A 23,329-nucleotide genomic window follows, 5' to 3' on the forward strand; every position below is an offset into this window, starting at 1 on the left:
GGTAAGGCATTTACTTTACAAAGTCCTCCCGGCTTAACAAGAGGTATTTGGATAACTTTTTATTCTCTCTGGGCTCAGCTGGAAGAAATTTTAACCACAAAGGAAGCCTGATTTTATGCATGTTTGACTTAATTCAGAGGGATTTATGAATACCACAGTAGCCTGTTTGGATTGGCTGGGAAAAACATGAGGAGGGTAGCTTTCCTTTCTCTTCCAACTGAAACATCTGATGGGTTCCTGGTTACTCTTCCTAGTGAAACAGGCGTTTTAGACGCGAGACCCCAAGCATCAAGCACCCTTCTTTGTTCATTTTCAGCACCTTTTCTGAAATACGTGAGAAAGTAAGACTTTAACAAAGGCAAGAGCTCAACAACTATGAAATAAATGAATAAATGTGGCTCGGTCCAAAATTCAGTGCCAAATAGGACTTGATATTTTACTTTGCTTCGTAGAATAGCTAAAAGAAAACAGTTGTGGAAATAAACTATCTCAGTGTAAAAATACACACACACAGTCGGCTCTGGACGATATGATTTCATTTAAAACGAGGCTTGTATGCGGCTTTTGAGGTAGAGATTGACTTCGATAGCTATCTCTTGGGAGGTATCGATTGGCTCAAATCATGACATTGATTTGAGTCACTATAGATTTCTTTTTGGTACTAAATACGTATATCACTTGGTGAGGGTGGTGTCATTTTAAAGAAAGATACTGTGTTACGGCTAGCTGGGAGAAATGAACTTAACATCTATCGTCATATATTCTTAGATTTGGAATTCGGGCTAGGAATAAACAGAGCAAGAGCACATCCATATTAATTCAAGCGATGAAATTCATCCCTTGGCAGATGCTTATGGAGGACAGATCTTATGTCCAGTTCTGCTTTATGAGGGGCAAGGGCTGGTGTGGGATCTGGAGACTGTTTAGATCAGGTGCCTACCTGAATGGAGCTCAAATACAGACAGTATGGGGCATCCTTTATGAGGCTAGCACGCCCCAATGCCACTGAACTCTCCTCTGATTTCAGAATCACCTACCAGAAAATGTGTACATCTCAGCTCTGAGGTAGGGGGCTGTTTTCCAGGATAATTTCAAGATCTTCAGGAACCCAGGTCAGGAGACAAAGGAAAGGTTTCGCACTTCACAAATTTCATTTTTATCACCTGTATAAAAAAGAAAGCGAAAAATGCGTGTATCACCATGACGTAATTTATATCAACTATTTTGCTTGATCTTAGGTCATTCCTTACAAAGACAGTACTCTTGATACTGACCAGGGTTCTTGGGCTCCTTGATCAATAGAAATGGATGAAGTCAGAGGAAGAAATCAGGCAAGACTCTACTGCAACTTGTACTCAGCTCAAGGGAATGAAAATCAGGAACAGGTTCCTGGCTGCAATGAGGGGTGAGCTGGCCCCTTTAATGGAGTGAAAGTAGGGTGGGTCCAGGGGTCAGGCTGTAGGGGCAGCTTGCGTGGTCTGTCCACCCCCTTGGTGGTGCTGTGTGCAGGGATTATGTACAGGACCCTGCTTTTGCACCGGAAACCTCATAAGTGGCAGGTGAGTTTTGGGTCTTTATGTATCTTCTTGTTCATAATTTTCCCTGATTGCACATGCACCTAGTTATTTTTAGTTCCTTTCAGTATCTTGAGGAGGCATTTGTCCAGGTGCAAGCATTGCAGCAAAGGGTCCCAGGTCCCAGCCTGTCTCAATCTGGTCCAATATTAATACATAAGACATTTTTGTCATTTTTTAGGCCTGATTCTAGATTGTTCTACTATTTTGGGACAGAATATTTGACTGCTAGTAGCCTATGTCTTTAAACAGTGATATTTTTTATTTGACATTTTAATCAGGTTGGGTTTTTTTGCAAGATTTGGTTCGATAAAATTTTGTGTGTGATAAAACACCTGTTTACCACTTCAATGTCATCTTTTTTTATTACTTTAGTCAGTATTAATGACTGCATTTAGTATTGAATTTCTAGCTAACCTGTTAATGAGAACTTATATACTTGGCTACTTTCGAAGAAGCATCTATAATTTCCATCATTTTCTTTACTTTCTCTCTCTTCCCTTCCAAACAGACAGTCATCTATGATTTTTTTTTTTTTTTTTTGCTTTTTAGGGCTGCACCCACAGCATATGGAAGGTTCCAGGCTAGGGGTCGAACTAGAGCTACGGCTGCCGGCCTACACCACAGCAAGGCAGGATCCAAGCCACATTTGCAACCTACACCACAGCTCACAGCAATGCTGGATCCCTGCCTGACCCACTGAGTTAGGCCAGGGATTGCACCCGCATCCTCATGGATACTAGTCTGATTCATTTCTGCTGTGCCACAATGGGAACTCTCCCCCCCTTTTTTTGATATAAATGATTCTGGTCCTTTGTCAAATGAGAAAAACAAATTAATAAAATCATTTGCCTTCATGGACAAAAATTGTGCTCAAAGATTGTGAAAGACCTAGCAAAAATGACATCTGGAAGTTTCCACAGTTGTAGCACAGGCATGAGAACCTCTTGAAGCTCTTTCTTTATGTTGTATAAGCACCGACTCAATAAAGGCATCCACGAGTGACAGATACTCTTTAAGATCCCTCTAATTATGAGAAATGTTCCTCTACAGATGAGAGTGCGAGTTGCGATGTTAAGAGATAATTATGTTTTATTTTCTAGAGACTCACATTTAATTTCTGTTAAATGAAAAGTCTATCTCTTGCAAGTGGCACTGGAGCAAGTTGTATTTTTAAATTAAATTAATTTGCTCTATATGCACAGTTTGAGTGTTTACATGTGCCTCTGTTTGATACTCACTGAAGCACAGCGTTTCCTGGGATATTTTCTGAAGACTTAATAAAATGTGAAACTTTCATATACTATTGAAAGCTTAATAAAACTGGGATTCATAGTGGGGGAAAATGTCTGAAGTTAATATCTCAACTTCTGTACGTGACATTCAGAAGATGATTATAATTTTTTTTACAGGTAGACTAAAAATTAATTTTCTGCTTCTTTATCTATTAGATTTTTCTCTCTCATACTGTTTAAATAGGTTTATTTCTGGGCTTTTTTATTAGCGCAGAAAAAATAGATGGCTTAAAGAAAGTTCAAAATCCTTAGCTGAAGCTGTTTCTCAGTACTCATTTAGTACATTTTCAAGTGATTTCCAAAAAGAATAGTTTAAATGTCAATACTATCGAAGCATTAAAATTATGTTTTTCCCTATTTCAGGGTCACTGCTTTCAAAGAAAGAGTCTTAGGGAAGAAGAGTGATTCACACTAATCAACTACAAAACAGGTGAATGTTCATGGTGAGTCACTTCCCTTTCAATTTTTGGGAAAGATCTGAGCCATTGTCAAGATATGGGCAGCATCCTACACTCACGTTGTAGGCCTGAATACCTGTTTGGCCATCATAAATTTGAACTTGAGAAACTAAACTCAAAGCGGGTGATTTACAAGTCACTGAGTGGGTGCTCATTTTCATGGTCCCCAAGTGCCAGCCCAACTCTGAGTGTAAATGCCTCAGTTAGCTAGCACCTTCATGAGCTCCCATTCAATTAAGCTACAGGTGGTTATTTTCATGTGTTTTACTCAAGCCAAAGATGCTGTCTTCTTAGGGCAGAATTAGATGCCTATGCTTGGTATTTTCACCTTTAAAATAGGAATAAGAATAATGCCTATCCCCCCCCAAACTAGGGCAAGGCAGACATGGATATTACCCAGTACATATCAAGCATGCTGTTTGTTACAACTTTGCATTGATTGAGCAAAATGGAAGAGATTATTCTTGGTGAGCTTACGTTCACTTTCATACTCTTTTGTTTATTTCTTCATTATGACTCCATATCATGATGAAAAAGTAAAAAAAAAAAAAATTCCAATTCCAGAATATTTATGGTACAATTTAGAAATAAACGAATTCCTAAGAGATGAAGACAAGAGTAGGGAGAAGATGCTGATGGACAGACTCCGTGAGTTGTCAATAATCAAAGGAAATTTTCTCTATTGATGCCTAATTTCAGATGCTTGCGTATCTCCTAGAGTCATGCTGAACTCCACTCTCTCATAAACGAGTTAGTGATGATACTACAAATCGACTTTACAGATGGACCGACTTTTTTTTTTTGGTGGGGGTAGGGAGGACAGAGGAACCATATGCCATCATTCTGCCTTTTGTTCTGACAACATAAACAAGATAATTAAAAAGCTGAGGATAAATTTTACATAAAAATAGTAATAGTAAGAATAAACGTAACAGCGGTCATGGTAGTAGTTCATAAGTTGTGGAGATTACATTTGTGGTTGATATATGAATGTATGTGTAAATTTTTGCATATCCATATGTCTTTATGTTCTATATACAAGTGATGATAAAATAGTTCCACCTCCAGGAAAACAATTGGAAAAATAACTGCAAGAGAAGAAGTGAAAGGCACTCCCTTCTTAAAACCATCAAAGATCTATTCCATGGGGTGTATTCCAAAAGCTTATTTGGCAGTTTTCCTAGCTAAGCTATTCAGGCTTGGGGACAGCAAGGAACCTTGTGGATACAATATAAAATCATTATTAAAAGCTATATTTGGAGTTCTTGTTGTAGCTCAGCAGGTTAAGAAACCTACATGGTGTCTATGAAGATGTAGGTTTGATCCCTGGCCTTGTTTAAGGATCCGGTGTTGCTGCAAGCTGTGGTCTTAGATGAGGCTCAGATCCAGTGTTGCCGTGGTTGTGGCATAGGCCAGCGGCTGCAGCTCTGATTTGACCCCTAGCCTGGGAACTTCCATATGCTGCAGGTGCGGCAGTAAACATTATATGTATATTCAGTGTCACATATGCCAAGCCCTGTTCCATATGCTGGGACTGCATAAGGAAACAAGCACTCATGTCCTGGCTTTTCTGAAGTTTTTACTCCAGTTAGGAAGACAGAAAATGACCAGTGTAAGGATCACCTCGGAGGGTGCTGAGTGCCAGGAGAAAGGAAAGTAGGTACATTGCAAAAAGAATGAAAGTAGGCAAGGAGTTGGTAGGGTCCGGATCTGAGTGGTAAAAGAACATACCTTGATGAGGTGATCTGGGAGTGAGCATGACAGGTGAAGCGGACGTCTGGTACACCAGCCCTCTGTCCCTCTGTCAGAAGAAGCTTCGAGGTTTTTGAAGCACAAATCGGAGCCCAGAGTGTTAAGTGCGATGGGGTGGAGCGAGGAAGGAGAGGACGGGAACAGACATGGCTTGGGTGGGAAGCAGGATGTGTTCACATGGAGACAGGCTGAGCCATGGTAACGGAGCCCTGGGAGACCAGTAAGCAAGGCAATAAAATGATGTGATTGGTGTATGAAAACCAAACAAGAGAATTGATTCTCGTGTAACTATATTTACAAATACACACTCGAAATGAAAGATAAGAGATCACAGCTATCAAACTGGAGTGTCTATAAGATGCAATGTTTTTGGCACCAGCTAACAATTTGGGCTTTGTTTTCATCGTCATGGTACAAAGAGAGGAGTAGATTTATCTTTGGATAAATTAAGTCTAAGAGGGAGATATAAATCCATGTCTATCACATGCCTCAAAAATCCTGTGAATAACCACTTCAGGTGGTGGTTAAAAATTGAGTTCTAGAAAAGTGATTCAAACTCCATCCGCACATACTTTTTAAGTGCTGTCATGTAAGTTTAATTGCTATGCCTAATCAGTCTTATAGGACTACTAATACGAACAAGGCTCTAGGATTCAATTCTCAAACTTTCTTTATGAAAGATAAGCAATATATTTCTGTATTGACTGTATATGCGTGCATGGACCTATGGTTAATATTTTCTGTCCATGAAAACTCCCTTCGCTGCGTTCTGTAACTTTCTTTAGGAAGATTTTAAGTGCCGACATTTGAAAACTCATGAAATACCAGGACAACACTTTAAAAAGAATTAAGAATTCAATTATTTTCCAAAAAAATAAAATATAGGAGTTCCCGTCGTGGCTCAGTGGTTAACGTATCTTACTAGTATCCATGAGTCTCACTCAGTGGGTTAAGGATCTGGTGTTGCTATGAGCTGTGGTGTAGGTCACAGATATGGCTCAGATCTGGCGTTGCTGTGGCTGTGGCGTAGGCCAGCAGCTGTAGCTCTGATTCGACCCCTAGCCTGGGAACCTCCATATGCTGCAAGTGTGGCCCTAAAAAAGACAAAAAAAGAAAAAAAAAAGAAAGAAAAAAGAAATAGAATACAGTGTTCAGATTTGGGATTAGAAATGATATCCTTAATATTTAGCCTTCTTATCAGTATTTTGAATTTGATAATTATTATTCAAGAATACTGCCTAAAGAGCATGTATGTACTGATGGTAGATTTAGGGATGAAATTGGATATTTCTTTATCCTAGTGATATGTTTTCAGAGTGAAATTTGATAAGTACAGCCTGATCTTCCCAGCGTTGCAAAGTTACTTGGAAATACATATTTTATATTTGCAGTTTACATGCTGTAATAGGCTGAAAAGCGTACCCCTCCCCCAAGATATCTAACGCCCAGGACTGATGACTATGGTACCCTGCATGGCAAAGGGGTCCTTGTAGATTTTATTCAATTAAGGATGCTGTGATGAGGACATTATCCTGGCTGGTCCTGGAGAGACACGATGGCATTGAAGGCGGAAGCAGAGGTCAGAGCTGAAAGGACAGAGTGACATAGGAGGCAGAGATAGGAAAGACGAGGCCCCAAGACAGGGAATGCAGGCAGCTTCTAGAAGCCAGAAGAGACAAGGAACTTCTTCCCCTGGAAATTCGGAAAGGATCTAGACTTGCCTGCACTTTGATCTTAGGCTCACCTCCTGTCCCGTAAATGAATCTATGTGTGTTGTTTTACACCGCAAAGTTTGTGGCAATTTTTGTAGTGAAAAGAAGAGTCTCAAAACATGCTAAACTGTATTAATATGATAGACAGACAGGATGAAATTCTAAAATATTAAATTTTAGAAGTATCTAAAAGAGTAATGATAAACAAAACTCTAATTCTCTCCTAAAGAGCGAACAAGAATTAGGCTTTGCTTGGAGACTGTTTGATTCTTATCTATCACAGAAACAACTTCCTCAGAGCTTTTTTGTTTTGTTTTGCTATTTGGATGCCCTGAGGCATATGGAGTTCCTGGGCCAGGAATCCCATCCAAGCTGCAGCTGGGATCTACACCAGATCCCTTAAGCCACAGCTCTCTGGTTCTGGGGATCAAACCCGTGACCTGACGCTGCAGAGATGCCGCTGATCCTGTTGCACCACAGTGGGAGCTACAGAGTTTTTGAGGAATATAAGCACATAGAAGAGCTTCCTCTGAAAAAGTATCAATTAAAATTACTCGTTGAGGATTTTAAAGATTGATTTTGGAATCGTGTTTACATGCAGTATTTACTTTTTGTCCATCATATATTTACCGAGTGTGAAGTAGGCAATTCACAGAGCATACTAAACCAAAGACTAGGTTTAAACCACATGCACTTCTGTGGTCTTTGGCTGGTGCCTTCATGGTGAAGGACGCCTTCAAATGTGAATTCGGCAAATGTGAAGGAATGGAGATGACACGTCTAGCAAGGTGTTGAGCATGGTTAGACCGCATCTTTTTTTTCTTTCTTTTTTTTTTCTTTTTAGGGCCCCACCTGTGGCATGTGGAAGTTCCCAGTTTCTGCGTTGAATTGGAGCTGTAGCTGCCAGCCTACACCACAGCCACGGCAATGCCAGATCCACCAGATCCGAGCTGCGTCTGCAACCTACACCATAGCTCATGGCAACACCAGATCCCTATCCCACCGAGCGAGGCCACGGATGGCATCTGTGTCCTCATGGAATCTAGTCGGATTCGTTTCTGCTGAGCCACACAGGCACGCCTCATCAGTCTTTTATACTCTGTGCCATGAAGGGTGCAGCGGATTTGTAAGACGACACTAGCTGTCGGGCACAGCGGGACTTCGCCCACATGCATGCTTATGTGTGCATGAAAGCATGGCCTTCCTCCTCAGATCACTGCTTCCAGGCCTGTAACCTGAAACGAAATAATGAGGCTCCTTTTGGCTCCAGGAATATTACTTTTTGTCATTGTAGCAAGTACAAGATCAAATTCAAGGAAGCTTTTTTTTTTTTCTTTTTCCCCCAGTGTTCTCTTTTCTTTTGCTTTGCGTTCCAGCTGTGAGTGGAATTAACTTTCAAAATAAAGAAAATGCCTCTGCAGCTGGGGAGAGCGTTGGGGGCCCACTTGAATCAGACACAGTTGGTGGAGGGAGGAATATCAGGAATACACCCTTCCACCACATTTGTGTCTCCCTGGGAGGGCTTTGTAGAAAGAATCTAAACATTCTTTCGCCTTCCCGTCTTCGGACTGCACGAATGGGTGAGCTGTGCTTCTGAAAATCGGTTCTTAAGAAGGCACTGACTTTGGTCACCGTTTTTCTGTTTAAGAGGCAAGCAGTCTTTCATCAAAATGCAAGAACAGGATGATACACCTGTCATCCCTGCTCTTGAATTCAAAAACTCAATAATGGAATGACATGCAAAGCCTCTTCCAGTGACTCTTGGTCACTGAGCTTCGACTTGTGGTACCTAATTATTTTAAAAATCATATTTGTATGCATTAGGTATTTTGAGACCCATGCATTCACTGATTAAACTCTGGGATAAAATTTAATTTTTGCTACGAGTGCGAATGCAACATCACTGGTGATATCTCCAAGGCTAGTGAATTATGTTTCTGGGTTACTTTAAAAAAAATAAATGGCTCCTTCTATTTATTCTTAAGATAACTGAGGAAAAAAAGCATCATTCATTTTTGTAATTCATTTATTTTTAGGTATATTGATTCATCACTTTGTTATTGAGTATCTGCTACAGATCAGACACTGTTCTGGGGATGGGCTATAAAGGTGGCACAAAACATAGGGTGTCCTTGTGTTCATAGAACTCGCACTTCTGTAGGAGAAAATGGGTAATTAAATAGGAAATAAATACAAAGGTTATCTCAGAGAGTTGTAAGCCTGATAAGGAAAATAAAATGGGGTAATTTTACTAGAGAGTGAAAGCAGTGGGCATGAGATGTTGGTCAAAAAAAGTTCCTTTACGGGAGCTAATTGGCTTGTCACACAGATTCTGAGGGAATGGACTTTCAGGTAGGGTCACTGAGGGCCAAAGCTGAATGCCGGTGGCTCTTGTGTTTAGAAATCTTTTCTTTTTCCTTTTTTGCTCTTTAGGGCCCCACCCGCGGCATATGGAAGTTCCCAGGCTAGGGGTTCAATTGGAGCTGCAGCCGCAGGCCTGCACCACAGCCACAGCAATGCTGGATCTGAGCCGCATCTGTGGTCTACACTGCACCTGTGTAGTGGCAATGCATGGATCCTTATCCCAATGAGTGAGGACAGGAGTTGAACCCACATCCTCATGGATACTATGTGGGGTTCTTAACCTGCTGAGCCACAAAGGGAACTTCTATGTTTAAAAATCTAGATAGACAAGAGGTAAAGTGGAAAGAAGGCAAGAAATATAAGCAGAGGTTCAATCAAATAGATTCTTTAGAGTTCCCTGGTGGCTCAGTAGGTTAAGGATCCAGATTGTCACTGCTGTGGCTGGGGTTGCTGCTGTGGCATGGATTCAGTCCCTGGCTCCAGAAGTTCCACATGCCACAGGTACCACTAAAAAAAGAGAATGCATAGGTTTTGTTTGTTTGTTTGCTTGTTTTTATTCTTTGCAGGACTTTCTCATGAGCAGGTAACATGTCTGCTCTCCACTACTTATTTCTAGCTCTCATGTTGGGTTGATTAGACTACCATAAAGTTATGTAATTTGTTTCCTTCCTTCCTGAAGAGGTTCTGGAGGCAAAACCCCTCAATGGCACTGCTGATACTGGCATAGCTTTGATTTTGTTTCCATCATACCATAACACAACTAAAAAGAGGCACTTGTTTGTTTTCCCCGAGGGGTCAAAGAATAATTTCAGTTTTACTCAGGCTATGGAAGGCTGCTTTAAGGCTCACTTGCCTTTTTTTTTTTTAATGCTCTTTTTGCTCGTAGCATGCTGAAGCTATATCCAAGAGAAAAAGAAGAGCTGAGACGTGTATCCATAGCACCTTCGTGCGTTTTCATCTTGCTGAGTTTTCTCCTCTTCACCTGCTACTTCCAGCACATCTTGATGTGGAATCTCTGGCCCTTCACATGATTCCCCAGGGCATTAATCCATTCAGCCCCTTCTGGGTCGTGCGTGATAAATCACAATTTTCAACCTCAAGCAGTCCTAAATCTTGTTTGTGCTCCATTAATGAAATCATCTCTTTTATCTCATCACTGCAGGTAAAAACAATTTTCCATATGTTATACTCTCTTATCACGACTTCTAAAATGCCGCCATGGTTACATACTGTCTGCTTTACATTGGGAAAGCAGAATGTCAGTGTACTAGAAAATAATTCTAAAAATCTGTAGCACTATTCATCAACCAGTCTCAGCTGCTAACTGAATGAATAATTCCATGATTAAGAGCCGGGGCCTGTGCTGGCAGTCACAGAATCTGCTGTTTTTATACAACTTGATAAATTAATTAGTTCATCTTGTGATTCTGTGACTCTGTTAGAAAGAACAAAGTGTTGCTGGGATGGCTTTGGGATAAACAAGAACATACTGAATTTCCCTTTCTCATTTCCTTTTTTTAAAAAAAATTCCGGGCAGAGAGAAAATATCTTAAAAACAGATAAGGTTACCAATACTTATATAGTAAACATTGTAGTCTGTGAAGCTGGAGCCTCAGGAAAAGAAAATTGAATGTCCAGTGCTCGAATAAGTGATCAATTAAGTCTAGGGAAATGAAAATACACCTGTAGAATCCCTGCCATGGTTCAGCGGTAACAAATCTGACAAGTATCCATGAGGACGCTGATTTGATCCCAGGCCTTGCTCGGTGGGTTAAGGATCTGGCATTGCCGTGAGCTGTGGTGTAGGTCACAGATGCAGCTTGGATCTGGCATCGCTGTGGCTGTGGTGCAGGCCAGCAGCTACAGCTCTGATTTGACCCCTTGCCTGGGAACTTCCATATGTCATGGATGCAGCAGTTAAAAAAAAAAAAAGACAAAAGACCAAAAATCAAATGAAAATACATCTGTAATGAGTTGATATTTTGTGTCGAGTAATGCATCGAACAATTGCATTTTTTAAATTTAAATTAATTGTAATGTTGTAGCTCATAACTGAAGACATTACAAAATATTAGAAAAATATTTTGAAAATGCTGAAACCAAAAAAATATATGTATATCTATTTTTATATTTACACACACACATGCATACATCTATGTGGACTATATGGTCCATATCATGTGTGAAATGCACATTCACTCATAACTTACTGGATGCATGCAACTGCCCATATTGATATGAAAGGTTATTTTTTCAAGGGACACGAGTCTTTCGCAAGTGATTTTGATAAAACACCGCCCAAGAAATATTGAGATTCCAAAATTTCTGTCACATTATCACAAGAATCACATTCTAACCCTGATAATAATCTTTAGTAAACTCTGAGCCTGTACTGTCTGTGATATTTTTAAGATTCACGGAGAGATGGAAACATAATTTTGAAATATAGGAAAACAATGCTAAAGAAAATAAATGCCTTATTTCATACTGGGAGTGTTTTTTAAAAATATCTAATCAAAATATGAAAAGGCAATTAAAAGGGAATAAAAGATGACAGCACAGAAACATAAGCAACATGGAAATCAGGATAGAATGTCAAAAAGTATGCTTAAAAAAAAAAAGAAAGAAAAAGAAAGATTCAACACAGCAGAAATCCTCAGCCTATTTGACAGAACTTAGTGCTGGCTGATCTCCTGAGGCAGAAGAACCCTTTGCAAATCTCCATTTGAGATTTGCATCTGCTTTAACCTCTACGCAAGTGTCCAACTAGTGTCTTCCAGAGCACACGTCAATCAAGAATTCCCTTTTTTATCTGAGTAGTCTACAAATCCAAAGGCATTCATAATCACCAACGGTCTATGAGGAGTGTGAGCCTCACATTCCATTTCAAAGTCGACCCTGACATTTGGAGCTTATGGCACTAGTGGGAAAGTATATGATTGATTTGCATTAGCACTGACTCCATGCCCTGGGAAGAGGGAACTGATGAACAGAAACTGCTCCATACAACTGTCTCTGCGTGAGCGGAGAGCTGTCATGTGTGGGGAAGACGAGACCCACCCCGAGCACCTCTAAGGTTCAGAAGCGGGACAGAAGCAGAAGTTACAGGAAGACAGAATTTACCTTTGTGTGAGGACGTGCTCTGTAGCCCTGAGGCTACTCCAAGAAGGCCTTTCCTGGGTCTGGAGAGACTGGGTTCAGGAGAAGAATTCGAGCCGAGTCAGCCTGACCCTCTGCTCGGCTTTGGCAGAACAGACACTGCGATCGGTAGGGGGTTATGGTGTTTACTTGTGCAGGGTGATTCTTCAGCCTAGGAGTCCATGGTTATAAGCAGTTTGGTTTCACCGTTGTTGCTTTTCTCAAAATCGAAACATGTCTCTTTGAGTCAATAGACAAGATCAAATTAAATGTTTGCTGTATTATTCTTGGAATGAATATTAGTATTAAAATATACAAAGGGAGTTCCTGCTTCGCTGCAACAAGATTGGTAGCATCCCTGGAGCGCTGGGACATGGATTCAGCCCCCAGCTAGGCACAGTGGATTAAGGATTAAGGCGTAGGTTGCAGCTGCAGTGTATGTTGCAACTGTGGCTCGGAGCTGATCTCTGGCCTTGGAACTCCATGTGCCGTGGGGCAACCAAAAAATAAAAAATAAAAATAAAATAAAATAAAACAAACAACAAATACTATCAATGTAAAAAGGCTGAGGTAGCCAAGACTCCAAAAAAAAAAAAAGCAATATACTGAAGTCTTCTAGGAGTAACTTGAATTAATTGGAGAAGAATAAAGTATATTTTTCTTATGCTGTTGAAATGCCTAGTAGAATTCATTCAGTGTGTAGTGTAGAAAGATCATGAAACATTTCAGTCTTTGTAAGTGCATGCACGAGTCAAATTTTAACTAGTCTGATAGTTAAAAAATTGTCACTGGGCAAATATCCAGACAAAGCTTTCATTGAAAAAGATACAGGCACCCCTATGTTCACTGAAACACTATTCACAATAGCCAAGACATGGAAACAACCTAAATGTCCAACCACAGATCAATGGATTAAGACGATGTGGTACATATACACGATGGAATACTACTCAGCCAGAATAAAAGAACAAAATAATGCCATTTGCAGCAAGATGGATGGAACTAGGGATTCTTATGCTAAATGAAGTCAGAAGGAGAAAGACAAATATATGATATCACTTATATCTGGAATCTAATAAACAGCGCAAAGGAACCTATCTACAGAAAGGAAACAAACTCATGAACACGGAGAACAGATTTGTGGTTGCCAAGAGGGAGGGGGAGAGAGTGGGAGGGACTGGGAGTTTTGGGTTAGTAGATGCAACCTATTGCATTTGGAGTGGAAAAGCAATGAGATGCTGCTGTATAGCACAGGGAACTAAATCTGATCACCTGTGAAGGAACCTGTGGAGGATAATGTGAAAAAAATAATGTATATGGATGTATGGCTGGGTAATTTTGCGTGCGGCAGAAACTGACAGAATGTTGTAAATCAATTATAACAACGTTAAAAAAAGTCGTCACTGGTTGGCTATTTGAACAAAGCGTGGTTTTTGGTCTCTAGACTCTAGCTTGAACTATTCTTCAGGGATAGTTTTCTTTCTTGTTAAATATTATTGTTCGCAATGTATGAAACTCCCATTTAAGCAACATGCAGTGAAGCAAATACGTGTAAGCAAATTCCATCAAGTTAAAATTCTTGGAATTACACCCTTTTTCTATGTACCCTTAAACCATCACTTAAGTTTTTAATTGTTCTATTAAAGTATAGTTGATTTACAATGTTGTGCTGATTTCTGTTGGACAACGAAAACCGTCACTTTTTGATCAGGACATTTTAACAAGCATTCAGAGCTGTGTAAACTGTGGTTCAGACATGCTTGGCTCAAACTCATTAGAAGAGATGGAGTAAAATACATGTATACATGTGTTACATGCTTTCTAGCTACTTTTTGTTTCATTTTAACTAAATTTTGATGAAAAGAATTCTAATTTCATTTCTAAAAAATAAGAGTGAATGTCCTTGAATGAATCCCTATGGCGTATCTCATACCATCTAAAGATTTGCCTCCTTTTTTGACTTTAGATATATGGATACTACCTGCATTTATTGTAGGAAGATACTCTGTTTTGGGCTAAATTTAGACAGCATTAATTATACTAATTATTTTTGAATGAATCATCTAGTTAAGATATTTTGGATCATGTCTGAAAAAATAAGACTAAGAACATGTGACCAACTATATCACCTCTTCTTTGTTTGTGTAAACATTATGAGGCCATGTCCCTAGTTATTTATTAGGGGAACAGCCAATGTTTATCATAAAACTATTTTCAACATCATTACGTCCTACTAGATTAAAATGGATACACCCAACACACAATTTGAAGAACTTGCAATCTTGTGAAAAATATTGCCACAAGTAAAAGTACTTAGTCTTTTTTTTCTAAACTATGACAATTAAGAGTGTGCATATAATTTTGTTGGGAAGGTTTCTGCCAGGAATGGCCCACAGATCTGAGTGACGTTGTGATTTCTGGACTCATGCTTGTGAAGAGAGGTCCTTGGTGAGCACTACTCTTTTCAAAGCTCTCTTTTAGGTATTATCACCCACAGTTTCAGTGTCCATGGTCTTAGTTACTTGCAGTCAACTGTGGTGCAAAAATATTACATGGAAAATTCCAGAACTAAGCCGTTCCTAAGCTCTAAGTTGCACGCCATTCTGAGTAACAGGATGAAACCTTAAGTGGTCCTGTCCTGTCTGGCCCTGTCCTGAATCATCCCTTTTTCCAGTGTGACCCACTTGGAGGTCACTGAGTAGAACTCTTGGTTATCAGATCACCTGTGGCAGTCCTATAATGCAAGTTTTCAAGTGACACTTCTTTTACTTAACAGGGGCCCCAAAGTGCTAGAGTAGTGGGGCTGACAGTTTGGACATGCCAAAAAGAAAGCCAGAAGGTGCTTCCTGTAAGTGAGAAGTGGAAGTCCTCAACTTCATAAAGAAAACAGAAAACCGTACGCTGAGGTTGCTAAGATCTACGTTAAGTACCAATCTTCCGTCCATGAAATGGTGCAGAAAGAAAAAGAAATCCATGCTAGGTTTGCTGTCACACCTCAAGATGCCAAAGTTATAGTCACAGGGCATAATAAGTACTTAGTTAATATAGAAAAGGCATTACCTTTGTACAATAAGATATTTTGAAAGAGAGAGAGAGAGAGAGACTTTCATTACAAGGTATGGTTCTAGTTGTTCTATTTTATTTATTTATTTATTTATGTTTTTAGGGCTGTACCCACCACATATGGAAGTTCCCAGGCTAGGGGTGAACTGGGGCTGCAGCTGCCGACCTATGCCACAGCCACAGCAACATCAGATCTGAGCTGTGTCTGCCACCTACACCATAGCTCATGACAACGCTGGATCCTCAAAACACTGAGTGGGGGCCAGGGATGGTAAGTATTGGGGTTGGTAACCGCTGAGCCACAATGGGAACTCCAGTTGTTCTATTTTATTACTAGTTAATATTTACTTTGCCAAATTTATACATTATACTTTATCATACTTATGTATACATAGAAATATACATAGTATAAATAGAGTTTGCCACTGTCCATGGCTTTCAGACATCCCCTGGGGGTCTTGGAATGTATGACCCCTAGATACAGTGGGACTATTACAGATGCCGAATCAATGTTATAGCAGGCTTTTCATCTCCCACTTTGCCAAGGGAAAGTAGGTAGTTTATTTAAGACTAAACTATCTGCTAAGGAAATGCAAGTCACCCAGAGGGCTTCATGGTCTTTGAAAATTAGTGCCTAAAAATTTGCAGTTGTCCCATCGGATTTTTAAAAAATCATTTATGATAAGTATAAAGAGAAGGATAAAATTTCTCCAGCAAACATGGCCCCCAGGCTCATTTGGATCTTTGTGTGCCATCAATACGATATTTTTAAGAATCCAATACAACCTGTTGAATTTACCCTGCAGAAATTCAGTTTTCCCTTTTTTCCCCAAAAAGAAAGAAAGGAAAACTCTCTAATATTTAGAGACTGCACCATATATCCTTCTTTTTCAGTGAGTAAACGTCTATTATTATTGAAAACATAAATATTCCTTAGGAAAACTTTGGCTCCTGTGGACTGTAGCCTCACTGTATTTCTGTATTTGTTCTGTACTTCAGGTGACTAGAGTAGCAGCTACTACACCTCACAGGTAGCCTCACGGCCTACTCCACCCCGTGATGGAGTTTTTGTTAATTATTAATATAGTACTTCTGGGAACTAAGTGCTGAAGACGGAATCACTTATCTCAGCACAACACGCAGATGCAGATGGCCTGTTCTCAGTTTTCAGTTGATTCTACTGTGCTGCACTGTGTAACATATAAAGATATACAGGATGTGGAGTTCCCTGGTGGCTCAGTGGGTTAGGCACCCAGCGTTGTCAAGGCTGTGGTTCAAGTCACTGCTGCGGCACAGGATCAATCCTTAGCCTGGGAAATTCTGCATGCCATGGTTGCAGCCAAATAAATAAATAAATAAGTAGATATATAGGATAGAAAAGCCTGATGCATTATCTTACATGTTAATAGATTTTCCTGTTGTTGACAGGCATATGTGGCTTAACTCTTGAATGAGTGTGCTAGAGCTGCCATAACAACGTACCACAGGCTGGAAGACTTGAAGCAATAGAAATTTATTTTCTTATAGTTCTAGAGGCTAGAAGTCTACAGTCAAGGTGTGTCTGAGGTTGCTTCCTTCTGCAGGCCGCTGGGGCAGGAGTAGGGTGAGAAGCCTTCTCTCCCTGTCCTTACACCATGGTCCCTCTGCTCCTGTCTGTGTATTCAAACTTTCTCTTCTTATACGGAGATGAGATCCATCCTCACGACTTCATTTTAATTTAATTACTTCTTTAAAGATCTCATTTCCCAATGCAGTCACAGCCTGAGATTCTAGCGGTTAGTACTTTAACAGGTACATTTGGAAGAAGGCGAAATTCAGCCCCTAATAAAGACATATGGAGCAAGAGGCCCTGTTTGTGTTCAAAAATTTAATCTGGTTCTATTATCTGTTGGGTATTTTATATTTGAAATAATTAGGACGATAACGTAAATAAAAATAGCAGAGGAAGAAATAAGAAACTCGGGTACATGTAATTTAAGGTCTCAGCTGCATACGATCCGTCTCACTACAACACTTATATTGAAATCCAATTAATTTGTTTTCACTTCCATATTGAGATTGTTTCTCATAATTTTTTGCTCAGATTTCCCACTATCTGATCTGATCCCACGGTCTCACATTCCCAGTCTCCATCTTGCCTTTCCTTTTATATGACTGGGATGCTAAAACCTTACTTTCACAAATATAAAATATATCAAAAATGTATTTTGGGGGGTACAATTATCCTTGACTCTGAAACCAATTTTTGCTGCACAGGAACCAAGGATATATTACACTAGACACATTTTTTTAGTGCAGAAAGTCACAATACTTCTACTAATTTGGTTTTTTCAAGGGGACTATTAATTTAGTTTATGTAGGACATCTCCTAAATAGATTAAAAGGTGCTAGAGGGCAATGCATGTGTTTTTGATTTATGTTGGTGTCCAAGGCAGCGTCTGGGACTGTGCCCTGAAAATAAGGGCTCCTCAGCGACTATTTCTTCACCAACTTCACGTTGTGGTACAATAATTAGCCCACGAGGCTACATCGTTTATGGAGGCTGAATTCCCTCTTCATAGCAAGGTGTGTGCAGCCTGGCTTTACCATATCCAAATTGTTCCAGGAAGCATATTTTTCTTGATATACACCTCAAACGAGCTGCCATTATGGGAAGTCACATTATTGGTCAGGGATGCTACTTGGACTGTGCGTATCCTACACAAACACTCCCAGATGCATTATGGATAAGAACACATTTTCTCTCCTTCAGGAGAGGACAAGTCAGGTTGCTGCACACCTTCTGCCTGGGTTATCTTTTGAGCAGCCATGCACCATATGCCCATAGGTTTCAGTGCCTTGTATGTCTAAGCTCTTGGTATTGACATTTTACCCTGTAAAAATAAATGAAAGGAGTGTATTGCTAAAAGCTAAAGTAATTATATTGCAAGTGCCAAAAACTCTCTGGCGGGTAAGCCACGTACGCGTTGTGAATTGGGCCTTTTGAAGAATTCACGGAGTCACAGTTAGAATTCATGTAGTATTTTCGAACCAATAGTGTTTTGACAGAGTCCATTGTTGAAATCCTGAAAAACAACACAGATGTGCTATAATCTAATCTATCCTTACCTGGTTGATCTCAAATTGAAAGACAATGGACCCTTGAAAACTTTCAGGCTGTTCGCATAGAAATACAAACTTTAGGACAAATGTAAACATGACAAAGCTTATTTTTGTGTCTCAACTTCCCACATTTTGGTCTTACTTTAAAAATGTGGCCCCATACTGTTTAACTATTTATTACGAAAAATTTCAAACATATACACAGGGAAAACAATAGGTTTTTTTTTTTTGGTCTCTTTTTTTGTCTTTTCAGGGCTGCACCCGTGGCATATGGAGGTTCCCAGGCGAGGGGTCTAATCGGAGCTACAGCTGCTGGCCTACATCACAGCCACAGCAATGCCAGATCTGAGCCACGTCTGCGACCTACACCACAGCTCATGGCAACGCAGGACCCTTAACCCACTGAGCAAGGCCAGGGATCGAACCTGCAACCCCATTGTTCCTAGTCGGATTTGTTTACCACTGAGCCACGAAGGGAACTCCGGGGAAACAAGAGTTTAATGCGGCTCCATCATCCTAAATGAACAAGTAAAAACTTTTTGCTATAACACAATTTTCAACAAATCAGATGTTTCCTGTACATTGACAAATTTATTGACTGGTTATCTGGTGAATTTAAGAGGTCCATTATATTAATGTTATTAAATAATTTTAGAGTTAGTTTTAAATGCTTTTAATATTTGCTGATATTATGGAAGAAATCTTAGTAGCTATTTTATTGGCCACCCCATTTTTTTCAGTCAGATTGACATGCCATTATATCCAAAACTTTGCCTGTAAATCCACTGGTTTCACTGAGGTTTTGTGCAATGTTCAAAACATACTTTAAAAAAAAAAAAAATCAGATTCAATAAGTCAGGAGTAATCTTGTTGTCAAAAGCTAATTAAGAGCTTATTAAAATCTTGCTATTATTATTTCATCTATGAGAAGAGTAGAGTTTGTTTCTCAGCAGCAAGGAAAGCATTTGAATCACCTCAAACGCCTTTCCCGCTCCTTGCTCCTTTTGCTGCCTGGTAGATGTCATGATTTATCTATTCCTCCATTCACGTGGTCAGCCAAAAAGTATGGAATATTTCTGGGTGCTACACCTGTGCTAAGCACAGGAGGGACAGCAAGCGACACGGACAACCCCGACTCCAATAGAATTTCGGAAAAGTCAGACACGAAGCAACTCATGGCAATAAAGGCAGAGAATGAGATCATAGTGCAGAGTGTTGTTGAAAACTGTTAAAAGAGGACCCAGTAAAGGTAATAAGCCAGCCAGCACGAGAGTGAGGGCTTTGCAACTATACAGGTAAGGTGGGAGGATCAGTCACACAAAGACGTGTCGACCTGCGAGTGTGAGAAGAACAAGGACCTGGAGAGCACAGCCCCCCCTTCTCTCTCTCTTTCTCTTGCTCTCTCTCACTCTCTCTCTCTTTTAATTTTTTAAATTATAGTTGATTTACAATGTTATGCCAATTTCTGCTGTACAGCAGTGTGATCCATCACACACACACACACATGTTCTCCTTCTCATACCATCTTCCCTTGTGTTCTATCCAAAGAGACTGGTAATAGTTCTCTGTGCCACACAGTAGGACCTCCTCACTTACCCAATGTATTTGTTTTCTTGGTCTTTTTAGGGCCACACCCAAGGCATATGCAGGTTTCCAGGCTAGAGGTCAAATCAGAGCTGTGGTTGCTGGCCTCCGCCACAGCCACAGCCACTCCAGATCGGAGCCACATCTGCAACCTGCACCACAGCTCATGGCAAGGCCAGATCCTTAACCCACTGAGCGAGGCCAGGGATTGAACCTGTGTCCTCATGGATCCTAGTCAGTTTTTTTTTCTGCTGAGCCACAAAGGGAATTCCTGCTTATCCATTCTAAATGGAAGAGTTTATATCTACTAACCCCAAACTCCCTGTCCATTCCACTTCCCACTCCCTGCCTTGGCCACCACAAGTGTGTTCCCTGTTTGTGAGTCTGTGTCTATTTTGTAGACAGGTTCATTTGTCACATGTTTTAGATTCCACATATAAGTGATATATGGTATTCGTCTTTCTCTTCCTGGCTTACTTCACTTAGGGTGATAGTGTCTATTTGCATCCACATTGCTGCAAATGGCATTATTTTGTTCCTTTTAATGGCTGAGTAGTATTCCTTTGTGTACATGTACCACATCTTCTTAATCCATTCATCTGTTGGTGGACATTTGGGTTGTTTCCATGTCTTGACTTTTATGAATAGTGCTGTTGTGGACATAGGAGCGCGTCTCTCTCTCTTTTTTAAACTAAAGGTGGATCAAAACCCATTAAAGAAAACTGACTTGCCCCAAATGAAGTTACAGATTCCAGCTTCTTCCTGATTCATAGTTCAGTTCTTTTGATCCAATCATCCTTTGCTTTAAGAGAATTCTAGTGGTTCTACCCCCCAAAACAACAACAACAACAAAAAAAACTATGGTTGTTGTTTAAGAATATCTTCTAAGTGGCAGAAATATGTCTTAATCAAGATAGATTGATTACTTTAGTCAATCTGTGCTAATTTTATCTTTATACATTTTTTTTTTCCAGTAAGCTTTCATCCAACTCCTTCCACCTGTTGTCATCTTGCTTTGAGCCTCTCCAGTGCTCAGTGGATGTTGACTGAACCAACCATGGATAGTGAATTACCATAGCATTTACTATTGAAAAAAATCCCCATATAAGTGGACCTGCTGCGTTCAGACCCATGTTGTCCAAGGTTAAATGGTTCTTGATCAAAATCCTCCCAACTCATTTTCCTGCCTGCTGATGTACTGCCTTTTGTGCATTTTCTTCACTGACACAGGAGTGAATTTTGGTCAAATTGGGTGAGTGCTCTTAACGCTCACATTGTTCAATGTCAACTGCACGGTGCATGTAGGAAAGAAGCTGAGGTCCCAAACACTTCCTTGCCTTCACGTACCCTACTTGATTAAAAACTGCTGCCTTCTGGAGTTCCCGTCGTGGTGCAGTGGTTAACGAATCCGACTAGGAACCATGAGGTTGTGGGTTCAATCCCTGGCCTCGCTCAGTAGGTTAAGGATCCGGCATTGCCGTGAGCTGTGGTGTAGGCTGCAGACGTGGCTCGGATCCTGCGTTGCTGTGGCTCTGGCGTAGGCCGGTGGCAACGGCTCCGATTAGACCCCTAGCCTGGGAACCTCCATATGCCACAGGAGCAGCCCTAGAAAAGGCAAAGAGACCAAAATAAATAAATAAATAAATAAATAAATAGATAAAATAAAATAAAAAAATGAAAACTGCTGCCTTCCAATGCCTTGTGTGCACTAAGATTTCTCAGCCTGTGTATAATCATCTTAATCTCTAATTTCCAATTTGCTTGAGACATTTTCCAAAAGACTTCAAATGTACATAAATCTTTTTTAAAGCTAATTTTGGTGTTTTCAGCATATTCTTTATGCTTAAAGATCTCAGAACAAACGGCAACACTGAAAAATGACAACTTAGGCTTTCTCCTCCGAAGTCTTTTCCATAAAGTTATAGTACAGTCGTTTGAGTTGATTTGGAAAAGCTGCCAAGGAAAAGCCTAGAAAATAGGGGGAGATGCAATCAATTCCAACAACCGGTCAATTTAGGTTAAAGCTATGCCATGCTGGTAAACTGGTTTCAAATAAACTGCCAGGATCAACAACAGTGACAACAACCTGTTGCGTGGCTGGCTTCAACTTTATCTTAGGATTCAGCGCTTAGGTGAGAAAATAAGGCCCTGGTGTTTAATTCAGTTTTACTTCAAGAATTTATTCAAAGGAATAATTCAGGTTTCTTTTCCCATCCCTTCTATATTCGATTCCCCCCTTGAAAGAGCTCTATTTACACAGAGGCCCTGGCATAGGATGTATTTGAATTTGAATTAAAATGTGGGATGGCTCCACATTCTATCATATTTACATTCCTGGCAAAACCTAAATATTGCTGGAAGGCGCATATTCCTTCGTGAGCTGTGTCAGGATTCTGGTGTTTGAGCGTTCTCTTAGAGGTTAGGAAAGCTTCCTAAAAGGAAATATATTGTGGCTTTACAAATTTGAAGGTGAGAATGATTTCAGCATGCCAAGCTCACCACGGCTTTCTGTTGGTATTCATTCTCAGCGTATGAAATCGAAGAAGTGACATAGGAAACAGTTTCTCTCCAACGCTGTGTACTCTAGGTCAGTGCAATCAGCACTTGCCATCCCACAAGCTAAAATACAGCGTTTAGGGTGTCACTGTAGTTTTGCAAAGCGACACATGCAGATTGAACCTCAGGATTCCGGTGACATCAATGGTTGCCGTACAGAAAGCTTCCCAAGGGTTTTACTGAACATACGAATGGTGTGTTTTGGGGACAGTTGCACTTTAAATAAATGTCTTCTGAGAGATAGTTTTAAAAGGAGCTGGAGAATTGATTATGTTTAACCTACGTTGTCTATTTCTTCCGCTCTTCTCCCGCTCCCCTTCAATCACTGTGGGAGTCTGTCTAATTTAAATTTTCCCCAATCTCTGGCATTTGAATTTTGGGCTCCTATGACACCCTGCGTGAATACTTGCATATCCCCAGATACTTGCTGAACTCTCCCTAGACTCTGAAATTCTATCTCTTTTTTAAATTTTATGGCCCCATCTGTGGCCTGTGGGATTGAATCCAAGCCACAGCCACGGCCTACCCCACAGCTGCAGCAATGCTGGATCTTTTAACTCATTGTACCAGGCTGGGGATTGAACCCACACCTCTGCAGCAACCCAAGCTGCTGCTGTCAGATTCTTAACCTACTGTACCACAGGGGCTACCCCCTGCTCTGAGAGTCTTAAGAATAGGGACTGTGTCTGATTTGTGAATCTAGCAAAGGTGCTTCCCTGTAGGAGGCAGAG

Source organism: Phacochoerus africanus, chromosome 13 (assembly GCF_016906955.1).
Source record: "Phacochoerus africanus isolate WHEZ1 chromosome 13, ROS_Pafr_v1, whole genome shotgun sequence".
Lineage (NCBI taxonomy): Eukaryota > Metazoa > Chordata > Mammalia > Artiodactyla > Suidae > Phacochoerus > Phacochoerus africanus.